Source organism: Pipistrellus hanaki (genome assembly GCF_964339955.1).
Source record: "Pipistrellus hanaki genome assembly, chromosome: 3".
NCBI lineage: Eukaryota > Metazoa > Chordata > Mammalia > Chiroptera > Vespertilionidae > Pipistrellus > Pipistrellus hanaki.
In genome coordinates, this window is record NC_140505.1 from 167,723,359 (window position 1) to 167,736,462 (window position 13,104).

At 43.2% G+C, this 13,104-nt stretch overlaps 2 protein-coding genes and 1 pseudogene across 3 annotated transcripts in view; all 3 read left to right on the forward strand.

The window, feature by feature from the left end:
* The window catches only part of LOC311619388 (taste receptor type 2 member 43-like), a 197,990-nt gene that overhangs the window by 52,925 nt on the left and 131,961 nt on the right, over window positions 1-13,104 (forward strand). The window lies entirely within an intron of this gene.
* LOC311618667 (taste receptor type 2 member 19-like) overlaps window positions 1-13,104 on the forward strand; it is a gene marked incomplete at both ends in the record, with an annotated part of 83,396 nt that overhangs the window by 2,381 nt on the left and 67,911 nt on the right. The window lies entirely within an intron of this gene.
* LOC311618669 (taste receptor type 2 member 43-like) lies at window positions 8,869-9,817 on the forward strand (annotated as a pseudogene). Its single transcript has one exon. The product of its transcript is annotated as a taste receptor type 2 member 43-like (transcript).

Below are 13,104 nucleotides of genomic sequence, written 5' to 3' on the forward strand. Positions count from 1 at the left end.
ATGAATGATTATGGAAGAAACATCACTTGGAAGAACAACTTGGAGATTATGTACCATTTAAATATGACTGTACTTACGCTTACAAACATCATACCCTTTACTATGTCCCTGACAGCTTTTCTGCTGTTAATCTTTTCCCTGTGGAAACATCTCAAGAGGATGCAGCTCAGTGGCAAAGGAACTCAAGATCCCAGCACCAAGGTCCACGTAAGAGCCATGCAAACTGTGATCTCCTTTCTCTTGCTATTTGTCATTTATTTCCTTGCTCAAATCATCCAAATCTGGACTTTTATAACTCCGAAGAATGATTCTGTTCTCATGCTTTGTGAGGTTCTTAGAATCCTGCATCCTTCAGCTCACTCATTGATTCTGATTTGGGGGAACAAAACGTTAAGACAGGCCTTTCTGTCATTTCTGTGGCAGCTGACATGCTGGCTGAAGGAAAAGTAGTAAGGGGACAACTTGTGTCTTCTGGCAGAAAAAAAAGCGATGGAGTCTATAACGTTTTGTACTCCTACTATATTTCTTAGTGTGTATAGAATTGGATAAGGTATACAGTACCTGAAGCATTGTAACCTCCATCTTTTAAAAAACTGCTGATCGAATTCTCTGTTATTATGAGATTGTCCCTAGTCCTGTAAACTCTGTCATTATAAACTCTGTCACTTTAAGACAGTCTGTTATTCTGTAAAATGATGTTGCCGTTTTGTTTTATTTTTTAGTTCATACAATAGTAAAAGATCAACTAACTGTCTGACCTTAAAAGCTAACCATCCAATGTCATACCCATATTCTTATGCCAAGTACAAAGTTATTATGTATTAAAGGTTTAAAATGTCTGTAACATTAACTCACACAGAGCTCTTTGTAATATCTTCAAAAAAAGAGGCTCAAAAGGTATAAATATGGGACACTTCCTCTATTTTGGGGCTCAGAGATTTGGAAAGAGTCACTTCCCTCTGGGCCACTGGCAATAAATGACTCCTAATTAAAGGCTCATTAAGGCATCTTGTATCTCATTTGGTGATTGACAATACCACATGCCTAGAAAAACTTTTACATAAGCTTATCACAAAAATGCATATGTGGGCAAATTTATGAAAAATAAAGAAAATTGCCATATTATCTTTTTTTTCAAGGATGAAATCTAATTTTACAAAATGGTATAAGAAATTCCTGAAGCCAGGAGTATCTCACATACATATTCTATTTTATCATCTTGCAAGTGAATAATTTATTATCTATATTTATGAGTTTTTAAGGACTGACAACTCATCACAGGAAATCATTGTTTTACTTCATTGTATTTAGTACCACACATATGTACCACAGTGAGTATAGATTTTTTTGTTTGAACCTACAATCTTTTAGATGCCAAGGAAATTCAATTCTACTTCATACTTTGAGGATGGATGCTTGGTATAGATATTATTCTATCATGAATTCTTACTTCATGCTTAAGGGAGAGTAATAAGAACTGTTAGGAAAAAAATGCATATATTGAAATTAAAGAGTAACAAACATTGTGTACAAGCATGTATGATAAACAGTACTAATGATTATTAGTTTTAATACAATATGTAAAAGCTTAGAAAATAAACAAGTTCTACAGTAGAATAAAGGAGAAAGTAAAATGTTCATGAGGTTTCAAAGCAGTTATAGTTCCCCATGCAGTTAGGAAAGTCATTTCTCACTGTGCTTGAATTGAGAAGACCTTTTTAAAAAAATATATATTTTATTGATGTTTTTACAGAGAGGAAGGGAGAGAGATAGAGAGCTAGAAATGTCAATGAGAGAGAAACACCGACCAGCTGCCTCCTGCACACCCCCCACCAGGGATGTGCCCGCAACCAATGTACATGCCCTTGACTGGAATCGAACCTGGGACCCTTCAGTACGCCAAACCGGTTTCGGCGAGAAGACCTTTTTTTAAAGTAAAAAACTGATGTCACTTTATTTAGTTTAACCCTAAATCATGTTTGGGCTTCTGAATTTCCAACCATCTGCTCTACCTTGCTACCTAAAGATTTATTTTAACGTTTAGACCAAAATAACACTATTAAAAATAAAAAAGGCTTTCTTTAAGAGCTTGGTCTTATGTATTCTATTCAGATTCCCCATAGAAGATGATTTATAGAAGAAGAATACAAAAGATTGTTTCTAGTATGAATCTAAGAGAGTGGGGTTCCTTCCTGTTGATTGAGAGGCCTATGGAGTACAAAATGGGTAGATGGCAGTTTTATTTCCAGTCTGATAGAATCACTGTTGTATCTCTTAGTAGAGCAGCTCCTCACTTTATACAATGACCTCCAGGCCAGAACATAAGGTCACAGGAAGAATAAATAGAAATTTTGCTACTGGGTTACTAGGGGCAATAGTGAGTGGGCTGTGTGTACAATCTTGTTGTAGTTGAGCCTTGATTGTTGTTTGTGTCACTGGGAGGAATTGACCAAGTCCAATTGGTTGTGAGGACTAGCTTCAACTACAGTGGAAGAGCTTCTGTACAGAAGACATTATTATGGGGCAGGTCTGGATTTAGTGGGGCTTTTGCACTCACTGAGCCTGGATGTGTAGCGTGTAATCTGGTATGATCTGGACATGTCTCCAATTTGCACTGGCTCTGGGACCTCCTAGGAGGTGCAAATCCAGTCCCTGTCTGGGGCCACTTGGCAGAAGTTACAGAGGTATCTGCAGATGGCTGCCACTTGTATTGGGATTGGAAGTGTACCAAGGCAGGCTGGTGCTAGTGCTGGGTCTTGGGACTCTTATTGATAAATATGGGGCACGTTGATGCCAGCAGCTGCTTGTTTGAGATATTTTCAGCATATCTGAGGCCTGAGCCAGAACAGACCTTTCATATAGAAAAGCTTCTTCAAACAGCTTGGGTGGGACTGCAAATTGAGTGGGATGGGTTCTCAGGGAATCACCAGGGTGGAGCAAACAGTATGATCCAGGCTGATTAAAACACAGATATAGCTGCCAGTCAGCTTTGTGACTGGGGAGGTCTCTGCATGAGAACAGTGACCCATACAAGCACCATTGTTTGGGAGAAAGCTGCCCTGAGTTCTTTCTCTGATGCCAGCCAATCCAGTTCCTTCTAGTATGTCTCTAGACCCCCACTTCCCCTCCCCCACCTCCAAGCCATTGCCCAGGCACTGGAGTCTGAGTAAGTCCATACATGGCCCCTTTAAGAGCAACTACTTGGGTCTCCAGCAGCCTCTGTGTCATTTAGCCACAATCTCTACTGATTTCTATAGCCCTAAGTTATAGAGACTTCTCTTCCCAGCTCTGGAACCAGGTGTCCGGTGTGGGGCTTGGAACCCTTGCTTCTCACAAGAGGCCTCTGCAGTGGAGACACCCTCCAGATTCAAAGCACACCACACATCGGGGTCAGACCAACCTCATTCTTATCTCTGGTCCTCCCACCAGTCTCAATGTACTTTCTTCTTTACTTCTTTAGTTGTAGGACTTCTATTCAGTCAGATTTTAGGAAGTTCTGAATGATGTTCATTCTATATTTTTACTATAATTTTGTTGTGGTTATAAGAGGCTGTGAATATCGGCACTGACCTATGCCACCATTTTGGTTCTCCAAAACCTATAAAATTTTATTAACCAATGTCATCCCAATACATTCAATAAAAATTTTAATATATCTGTAATAATGATGACTGAAAAGGTTAAAGAGAATAAAATGGAGCAGAGAAAAACTTATTGTTCTTAGCAGATATCTTGCAGAAAGCTTGCAGCCTTGAACACTGCATAGCTCATATAACCAGAAGACACCTGGTGGTGGGAGGAATGGACCCTTATATCAGCTAAGGACTGGACCCTTATATCAGCTAAGTTGCTTGTATTCAGCAATCTATATTAATAAAAGGGTAATATGCTAATTAGACCGGGACACCTTCCAGACAAAGCCATGGTGGTGGGGTCAAGGCAGAGGTGGTTAGGGGCAATCAGACCAGGAGAGGAGAGCAGTTGAGGGTGATTAGACTGGCTGGGAGAGGGGGGCAGTTGGGGGTGAGCAGTCTGGCAGGGGCAATTGGAGGCAATCAGACATTCCCTGAGTGGTCCCAGATTGAAGATGGTGCAGGCCATGCTGAGGGATACCCCTGTGCGTGAATTTTGTGCACTGGACCACTCGTCTATATATATAAAAAGCCAGTGGCCATAAAGCCAGAATGCCAGAATGATTTAATGACTGGTTGCTATGGATGCCCACGGTGGCCATCAAACCCGACTGATTGGGGGTGGGACTGGCTGGCCAACACCCCCTGTGTTCCCTCACCCAGGCCACCCCACCCCCATCAGGGACCCCTCCACCCTGTTTGGGGGCGTGGCCAGCCTGCAACTGCCAGAGGCCCCAATCCCAGGTAAGCCTTGGGGATCCCTACCTCAATCGGGAACATGGCCAGCCTGCAAAGCACTGGCAACCACAAGCCCAGGTGGGCTCCTCCTCCAGTGGGGACCTCAACCCTGATTGGGGCCTCCATCAGGGCAAGCCCCCACCTGTGCACTGGGCCTCTATCCTATCTAATAATCCTATCTAATAAAAGAGTAATATGCAAATTGACCATCACTCCAACACAGAAGATGGCCACCCCCATATGGTCAAAGATGGCTACTCCCATGTGGACATAGGATGGCTGCCACAAGATGGCCAGCAGGGGAGGGCAGTTGTGGGTGATCAGGCCAGCAGGGTTGAGCAGTTAGGAGGGACTGGGCCTTCAGGGGAGGTCTTTTAGGGGTGATCTGGCTGGCAGAGGAGGGTAGTTCGGTGGGACCCAGGCTTGCAGGGGAGGGCAGTTGGGGGAAACCCAGGCCTGCAAGGTAGAACAGTTGGGAGGCACCAGGCCTGCAGGGGAGGACAGTTAAGAGTGACCAGCCCTGCCGAAACCCGGTTTGGCTCAGTGGTAGAGCGTCGGTCTGCGACTGAAAGGTCCCAGGTTGGATTCTGGTCAAGGGCATGTACCTTGGTTGCGGGCACATCCCCAGTAGGGGGTGTGCAAAGGCAGCTGTTCGATGTTTCTCTCTCATCGACGTTTCTAGCTCTCTATCTCTCTCCCTTCCTCTCTGTAAAAGTAAAAAAAAAAAAAAATAAATCAATAAAAACTAAAAACAGTGACCAGCCCTTCAGAGGAGAGAAGTTGGGGGTATCAGGCCTGCAAGAGAGGGCAGTTGAGGGGACCAGGCTTATAGGGAAGGGCCATTGGGGTGGGGGGAACCAGGCCTGCAAGGGAAGGCAGTTGTGGGGGGACCAGGCCTGTAGGGGAGGAAAATTAAGGCCAATCATGTTGGCAAGGGAGCAGTTAGGCATTGATCTGGCTGGCAAGGGAGTGGTTAGGGGGTGATTAGGCTGGCAGGCAGAAGAAGTTAGGGGCAATCAGACAGGCAGGCAAGTGAGTGGTTGGGAGCCAGCAGTCCTGGATTGTGAAAGGGATGCCCGACTGCCCATTTAGGCCTGATCCCACCAAGAATAGGCCCTAACAAGTAGTCAAACATCCCTCAAGCAGTCCCAGATTGGGGACGGTGCAGGCTGGGCTGAGGAACACACCCTCTAGGTGTGAATTTTGTGCACCAAGCCTCTAGTAGAAATATAAAACCCTACCCTGCTACCACTTCAATTCAACCCATCAAATGTTTCCTGAAACCACAAAATCAGATTACTGATTTGGGCTAGCAGTTTAAAGTGTAAAGCCTCATTAGTATGTGAGGAATTTACACTTCCCCTTGGGCTCCGTGTCTCAGAGGAGGCAATCACGGTATGGACACGCAATGAAAGCTCACAAAAGTCACTCTTTTGGAGTCCTGTGGCACATACAGGCAGAGACAAACTGATCACCAAAAGCCAAGCGCCAGACTCTGTCTTTTCCTCATCCTGGGGCCTCAGCTGCAGACAGGCACTCCCCATGGTAGGATACAAGAAGAGCCCTATCTCAAATCTTTGCAGAGACTGGAATGCTCAGGAGGCCCAGGTAATAGAAACCTAAGGACCCAAATACTGGGGCCCATGCCACCATGGCCTGCTCAGCACAAGGCCAAGGGGAGCTCGCACCAAGTTCTGGTCCAATTCCTAACCCAGTTGTGGTCTGCCGTCCTAGGGCCACAGCACGTGTGCTCGAGTATGTAATTGCAGGGGGTTGAGGGAGGAGGTAGAGGGCTCACCCAAAGCCCTGGGCCCCAGGGGCTCTCTGCCTGCATGCTCTTCCCCAAGGTGCTCAGCCCCAGCTGTGCCAGCAAAGCCCCTTTGCTGGGGCAGGATCACAGGGGGAAGGCTGGGGGAGGGGTGGCTAGCTCATGGTCTCCACTGAGGCTATGTGGACACATGTAATTAGCTTTACTTATCCAGGGCTTTCAGCTCACCGGCTCCCCAGGCCTGGGAGCTGCACTACAGGCGAACACGCCCACAGAGCCACTGCTCCACCGAATGAGCCATTTGAGCCCTCTCACTGGGCCAGGAAGCTCTATCCCAATCCACAGCACCTTGTGTCATGTGTCTGTCTTGCCCTGTGTATCTCTCTCCCTGTTCCTTGCTCTCTAATCCTGTTAACTCATTCCCCATGTCTCGCTGGGCCTTTTGTCTCTCTGTCTCTCATTGGATCTCTGCCTGTGGTGAACACCGCTGCCATCCTTGTAAAGGAACACACACCAGCAGAATCCATCTTTTCAATAAAAAATGACAAGTGGGAAACAGAGTGAATTAAAAAACATTAATTTGAAAAACAATCCATGTGTTTGCAAATGCATTCCAAATAGCAGCACTTTGGCTTGGGTGGCAGGGATGGGGTGTGTTGGCCCCATGTTCTGGAGTCTCAGACACAAAGTGTAGAGGGCTCAGCAACTCACTATGGATCCCTCCCACTAGCCACCTGGGATGGCAGGGTTTGGTGAATGATTTAGTCCCACCTGATTCCTTAGACCCTTTCCCCTGTCCTTGCATCTGCTGATCCCTCTTACTCTCCCAGTACCTCTAAACCTTCCTATCCTGACCCCAATTCTCCTTCTGCACCAGCCCTCTCCCCCTCCAGATTTCACCCTCTACTCCCTACCCATCAGTCTTCTACTCCATACTTCTTCCTGCCCTGCCCTGCCCCATCTCCATTCTGCCCTCCTGCCTCAGACCACCCAGCAGCCCTGGCTCTGGGAGAAATGGTTAGAACAAAGCTTTCCTTGGCTGGAAGAGACTCTCCAGAGAGCTACATGCAGAAAGACACTCCCAGTCTTGTACCTTCAACTGCCCTGACCTGCCAGATGCCAATCAGAAATTGTGTCTCTGGGGTCAGAGGGTAGCAGAAGTAGACTGCTGTCCTTTGAAACTTCTCATCAGGAGGAAACTCTCCCTTCCCTCCCTAAAAAATAGTTCACCCTGCTGCCTCCCTTGTAACTTTCATCAACCCTCCTTTGCCTCTTTCCTTGGAAGTAGAAGGATTGGAGCACATCCTATGTAATAAAGAAGTAATATCCAAATTGACCCTCACACCCTCACATCACAAGATGGTTGCCCCCATTCATCACAAGATGGCCACAACAAGATGGCTGCCCCCATGTCATCACAAGATGGCCATCTTCCACATCATCACAAGATAGCCACCCCCACATGTCAGAAGATGGCTGGCAAGGGAGGGCAGTTGGGAGGGACCAGGCCTGCAGGGGAGGGCAGTTGGAGGGACCAGGCCTGCAAGGGAGGCCAGTGGAGGGTAATTGGGCTGGCAGGAGAGAAGTTAGGTGTCAATCAGGCCAGCAGGGGAGTAGTTAGGAGGCGACCAGGCTGGCAGGCAGAAGCAGTTAGGGACAATCAGGCAGGCAGGCAAGCAGGCGAATTGTTAGGATCCAGCAGTCTTGGATTGTGAGAGGGATGTCTGACTGCTGGTTTAGGCCTCATCCCTGTGAAGTCAGGCCTACACCAGGAGTTGGATTTCTCCCAAGGGGATTGAAGAGGGTGCAGGCCGGGCTGAGGGACACCCCACCCCTCCCCCAGTGCACAAATTTCGTGCACTGGGCCCCTGGTCTATATACATATATGAAAGAGTAATATGCAAATTGACAAAATAGCAGAACAACCAGAATGACAACTGTACCAGTAGCTATGAGGCACACTGACCACCTCTTGGTCCCTCCCCTTGGCCATGCAGTCTCCCATCCCTCGATGGTGAATGGGAACCCCAGGTGGGTGGTGGCGGCTGCCAGCAGCTGGGGAAGATGGCCCTGATCACAGGCCAAGCCTAGGAACTTTACCAACACACAAATTTTGTGTGTCAGGCCTCTAGTAGCTAAGAAAAGTCTTCCCCATCCTTGCATTCTCTTCTGACTCCTTTTTGTTGGACTCAGCCCATCTGCAGCCAGGCTCCTGAAATAAAAGCTTTTTGATACATGTGATAGGTGCATGATCCTGGCCCACTGAACCTTTCAATGATCAAATCTATGACCAAGCTTTATTGAACAATATAGTTTTCACTGTATATTCAATGTATCGGGCTTTTATGTTTTCCTAATGTCAAAGTTGATAAATACAAATTATGGAGAGCATAAACAAAGAAAATTGCAAATCAATGAAAGAGAATATGTCTTCATTTGCATACTAGCAAATCAGAATTCAGCTTTTACAACAACAGTTATGATATATTCCAGCCTACAGCAAGGAACCCTATTTGAATAGGAGTTAATTTGAACTGTTTGGGTAATAAGAATGTTTTCATAAAGAAAACATTAGCATTCCCTGTTGTTTTCTGCTTGGCATTGGTCATAGAATTTAAAAGGAAGAAGAATTTTATACACATTCAAGATCAGCTGCAAATAGAACTTAAGGCCAGAATAGTAAAGGATTCACAACCAATAATATTAGACTTGGCTTTTTATTTTTTAGACATGATAAATTTATTACCGAACATTCTTTCTATCCTCATAGTAGTGCAATGTGTTCTAGGAAGTTCTGCCAATGGTTTCATAGTGCTGGTGTACTGCATTGACTGGGTCAAGAAACACAAGATCTCCTGTGCTGATGGAATTCTCACTGCTCTGGCTGTCTCCAGGATTACTTTGCTCTGGACAATAGTATTCCATTGGTATGAAACTGTGTTGTATCCAGCGATCTATAGTTCAGAAGCAAAAACTATTGTTCATACTTGCTGGATAGTAAGCCATTTTAGTCTGTGGCTTGGTACTAGCCTCAGCATACTTTATTTGCTCAAGATGGCCAATTTCTCCAGCCTTTTATTTCTTCACCTCAAATGGAGAGCTAAAAGAGTGGTTCTCATGATATTCTGGGGCACTTTGGTTTTCTTGGTTTTCCATCTTGCAGCAGCAATCACAGATGAAAAAATGAAGATGAATGTATATAAAGGAAACATCACTTGGGAGAGCAAATTGAGTGACATTGCACACCTTTCAAATGTGATGATATTCATGCTTGCAAACTTCATAGCCTTTACTATGTCTCTGACAGCTGTTCTGCTGTTAATCTTTTCCCTGAGGAAACATCTCAAGAGGATGCAGCTCAGTGCAAAGGATCCCAAGGTCCCAGCACCCAGGTCCACATAAGAATCATGCAAACTATGATCTCCTTTCTTTTGCTGTTTGTCATTTACTTTTTAACTCAAGTCATCTCATTTTGGAATTTTAATATTATGCAGAACAATTCAGTTCTCTGTCCTTGTGAAGTTCTTGGAGCCCTGTATCCATCAAGCCACTCATTTATCCTGATTTGGGGTAATAAGAAGCTGAGACAGGCCTTTCTGTCATTTCTGAGGCATTTCTGAGGTGCTGGCTGAAGGAAAGGAAATCAATGGGGCACCTTGTGTTTTCTGCAAGAAAATAAACTGGTAAAATTTGCTGGTGAAGTTTTCAATGTTTTGTACTTCCTACTTCATTTCTTAATATGTATGGAATTAGGTAATGTATACCTAGAAAAGCTTGTACTGAAGTTTATCACAAAAATATATATGTGTGCATGTTTATAAAAAATACAAGAAAGATTATAAGATTGCCACATTATAGTTTTCAAGTAAGCAATCTAATTTTATAAAATATTGTAAGAAATTGCTCAAAATTATGAATTTATGAATACTTCACCTACATATTGTATGTTATATTGCAAGCAAAGAATTTATGGTGTATATTTATGCAATTTTAAGGACTGATAGCTCATCTCAGGGAATTCCTGACATTTTCCACTGTAATTAGTACCACACATATGTACCACAGTGAGTTCAAATTCATGCACTGGAGGGGGGTCCCTCAGCCCTGCCTCTCCTCTCATAGTCTGGGCCCTCTCAGGGGCTGTAGGTGACCTTGTGATCAGGCAAAGGGAAGGTGACGCCCCATTACACCTCTGCTGCTGCCATTGCCAGTAGCCCAAGTCTTGGCCAGCCCTAATTACCTGAGCCTGGGGTGGCCCTGGGCAGCTGCCATCTGAAGCTTGCCTGTGCCTCAGGCTGGGCCTGGGCAGCTGGAAGGCTAAGGAGACTGGGGGACTCTGGAGGAAGATGTGCAGCAAGGCTTAGGGGTCTGGGCACTGCCATCTTGTGGCTGTGGGTGCTGCTATCTTTGAAGGTGGGGCAGTCAATTAGCACATTCCCTCCTTACTGGCTGTGGGCGCCACCATCTTTGTGATGGTGTGGGAGTCTATTAGCATATTCCTCTTTATTAGATAGGCTAGTAGCTGACTGTAAGCAATACTACAGGTATGCCTGAAATGTGTGTGTCTTTACAGCACTGTTCAGTTTAGCACTGGAATTACAATTCAGGCAAAATTAATTATTCTTTTGTGAAGGTCTCTGGAACTACACCTCAAGGCAGAATTTTGGTTGTTCTTTCTGGAATTATGATGAAAATGTTTACGGAAAGCATCATAAATAGATTTTCATCTGCAACTGTTTCACTATAAAGCTTTCATTGAGGCACAACATTAGAAAAATTCTGAAAGCAATGTCAATTGAAATGAAGGCCACCTTTCTGGTTGTGTCAACAGGAATGTTCATCTTAGGAGTGCTGGGAAATGGGTTCATCGGATTGGTGAACTGCATGGAATGGCTCAGGACTGGGAAAGTTTCCTCAGCTGATCTGATCCTCACCAGCTTGGCTCTGGCCAGAATCATTCAACTGTTGGTGATACTCTTGGATTCATTTATAATGGGGATAGCTCCACATCTGTACGCTACTGGTAAACTAGCAAAGGTGTTTACTATTCTTTGGACACTAACTAGCCACCTAACTAAATGGTTTGCCACCTGCCTCAGCATTTTCTACTTCCTTAAGATAGCCAATTTCTCCCATTCCCTTTTTACATGGCTGAAGTGGAGAGTCAACAGAGTGCTTCTTCTGCTTCTCCTGGGCTCTTTCTTCCTCCTGTCTCTTAACCTCTTAATGAATGATGCTTTTACTGAATTGTGGTTGAATTCCTACAGGGTACATGACACAAATATGACTTTGCAGTTTGAAGAAAATGAAATGCTCTTTTTCAAAAGTCTTCTTCTTTTTAGTTTTAACACTAGCATCCCCTTTTTCCTGTCCCTGATCTCTTTGCTCCTTTTATTTCTGTCCTTGGTGAGACACACCAAGAATTTTCAGCTCAACCTGACCGGCTTGGGGGACTCAAGCACAGAGGCCCATAGAAGGGCCATGAAGATGGTGACAATGTTCCTCCTCCTCTTCATCATTGACATTATTTCTATTCTAACAGGAAGTTGGATCTTCATTAAAGTACAGACACATGAAGTCATAATGCTTTTCACAGTGATTTCAGCTGCCTTTCCCTCAGGCCACTCTTTTCTTATAATCTTTGGAAACAGCAAGCTAAGACAGATTGCCTTGAGGGCACTGTGGCACTTAAATTCTCTGAGAAAAGCAAAACCTTTGCTTTTATAGACAGAATTTGAAATAACCTTGTCCATTCTATGGGAAAATACCTTAATAGAAAACGTTCAGCTTTTCTTTATATCAGAGTTTTTTAAACAGCACTAAAATTTCCCTACAACATGACTTTAGTAATTATATTTTCTTAAAGTGATATGACATAATATTTGACCAAAGTATATATCACCACTGTATTAACAGTTTTTGGTAAGAGCAGAGAATTTGAGACCTGAAGAAGTATGGTTATAAAAGTCTATAATGAAATATTGATAATACACGTATAAACAATTTACCATGTAATATATATAACTGTATATAGAATTACAGTTACTGAAAAGGAAAAAGTAACACAAATTATTCAAACTAAAGATGAGTTTGAAAGTAGAATCTAAAAAGAGTTGTAAAGGTTAAGTGTAATAATATGTTATATAATCATAAAAGTGTTATCATTAGTTTGACGTTTTTAATGTTGGAAAGGATCTGAAATAATAGGAATTTTCATACTATATTTCTTTGATTATGCAGTGGTAAATCAACTCTGCTCAAGAGCATGGCATTATGCATTTAAGGTGAAGATGAATATCCTAAGACCCATTAATTTTACTCCTTCTTGTTATACTAGAGGATTTTTCATCCATGTGTGACAGAATATACCTGCAAAAATGTGCCTGTTACTACTGTTTTTAATAGCTGAAATTGGGGAATCATGTATTTGCTCAAATTGAGAAATCATATAAATGCCCATTAGTTATAAAATGGACAAATAAAACATGGCATATGGGCAAATAGAAAACAGCACAAAAATGAACAAATTAGTCCTATAAATTTCTTAGTTCCTTGATGGAGAAAAATACAGAGACATAGAAAAGCAAATTTGTGAAACCAAAATACATATTTAGTGTAGTGTTTGGGTATGTTTGCACATATGTAGTGCAACTTCTATAATAAAATGATTCAGATTAATGACAATAGCTGGGCATGTAATAAGCAGAGAAGGGAAGTTTGCTTGCTAATGATGCTATTAAAATATTAAATAAATTTTATATACTATACTTTTATATAGAGGTTATATGCATTCTATATGATAATTCTACATAAGCAAAGTTCCTTTGGTTTAATTTACAGTGCCTTAATTTTATAATGTGGTAAAAAATAACAAATAAATTATCAGAAATATTTTGTTGGCAAATTACTCTTGATACACTTTTAGGTGATATTGTTCTTTCATCTTAGACTTTATGTTGAGAATTA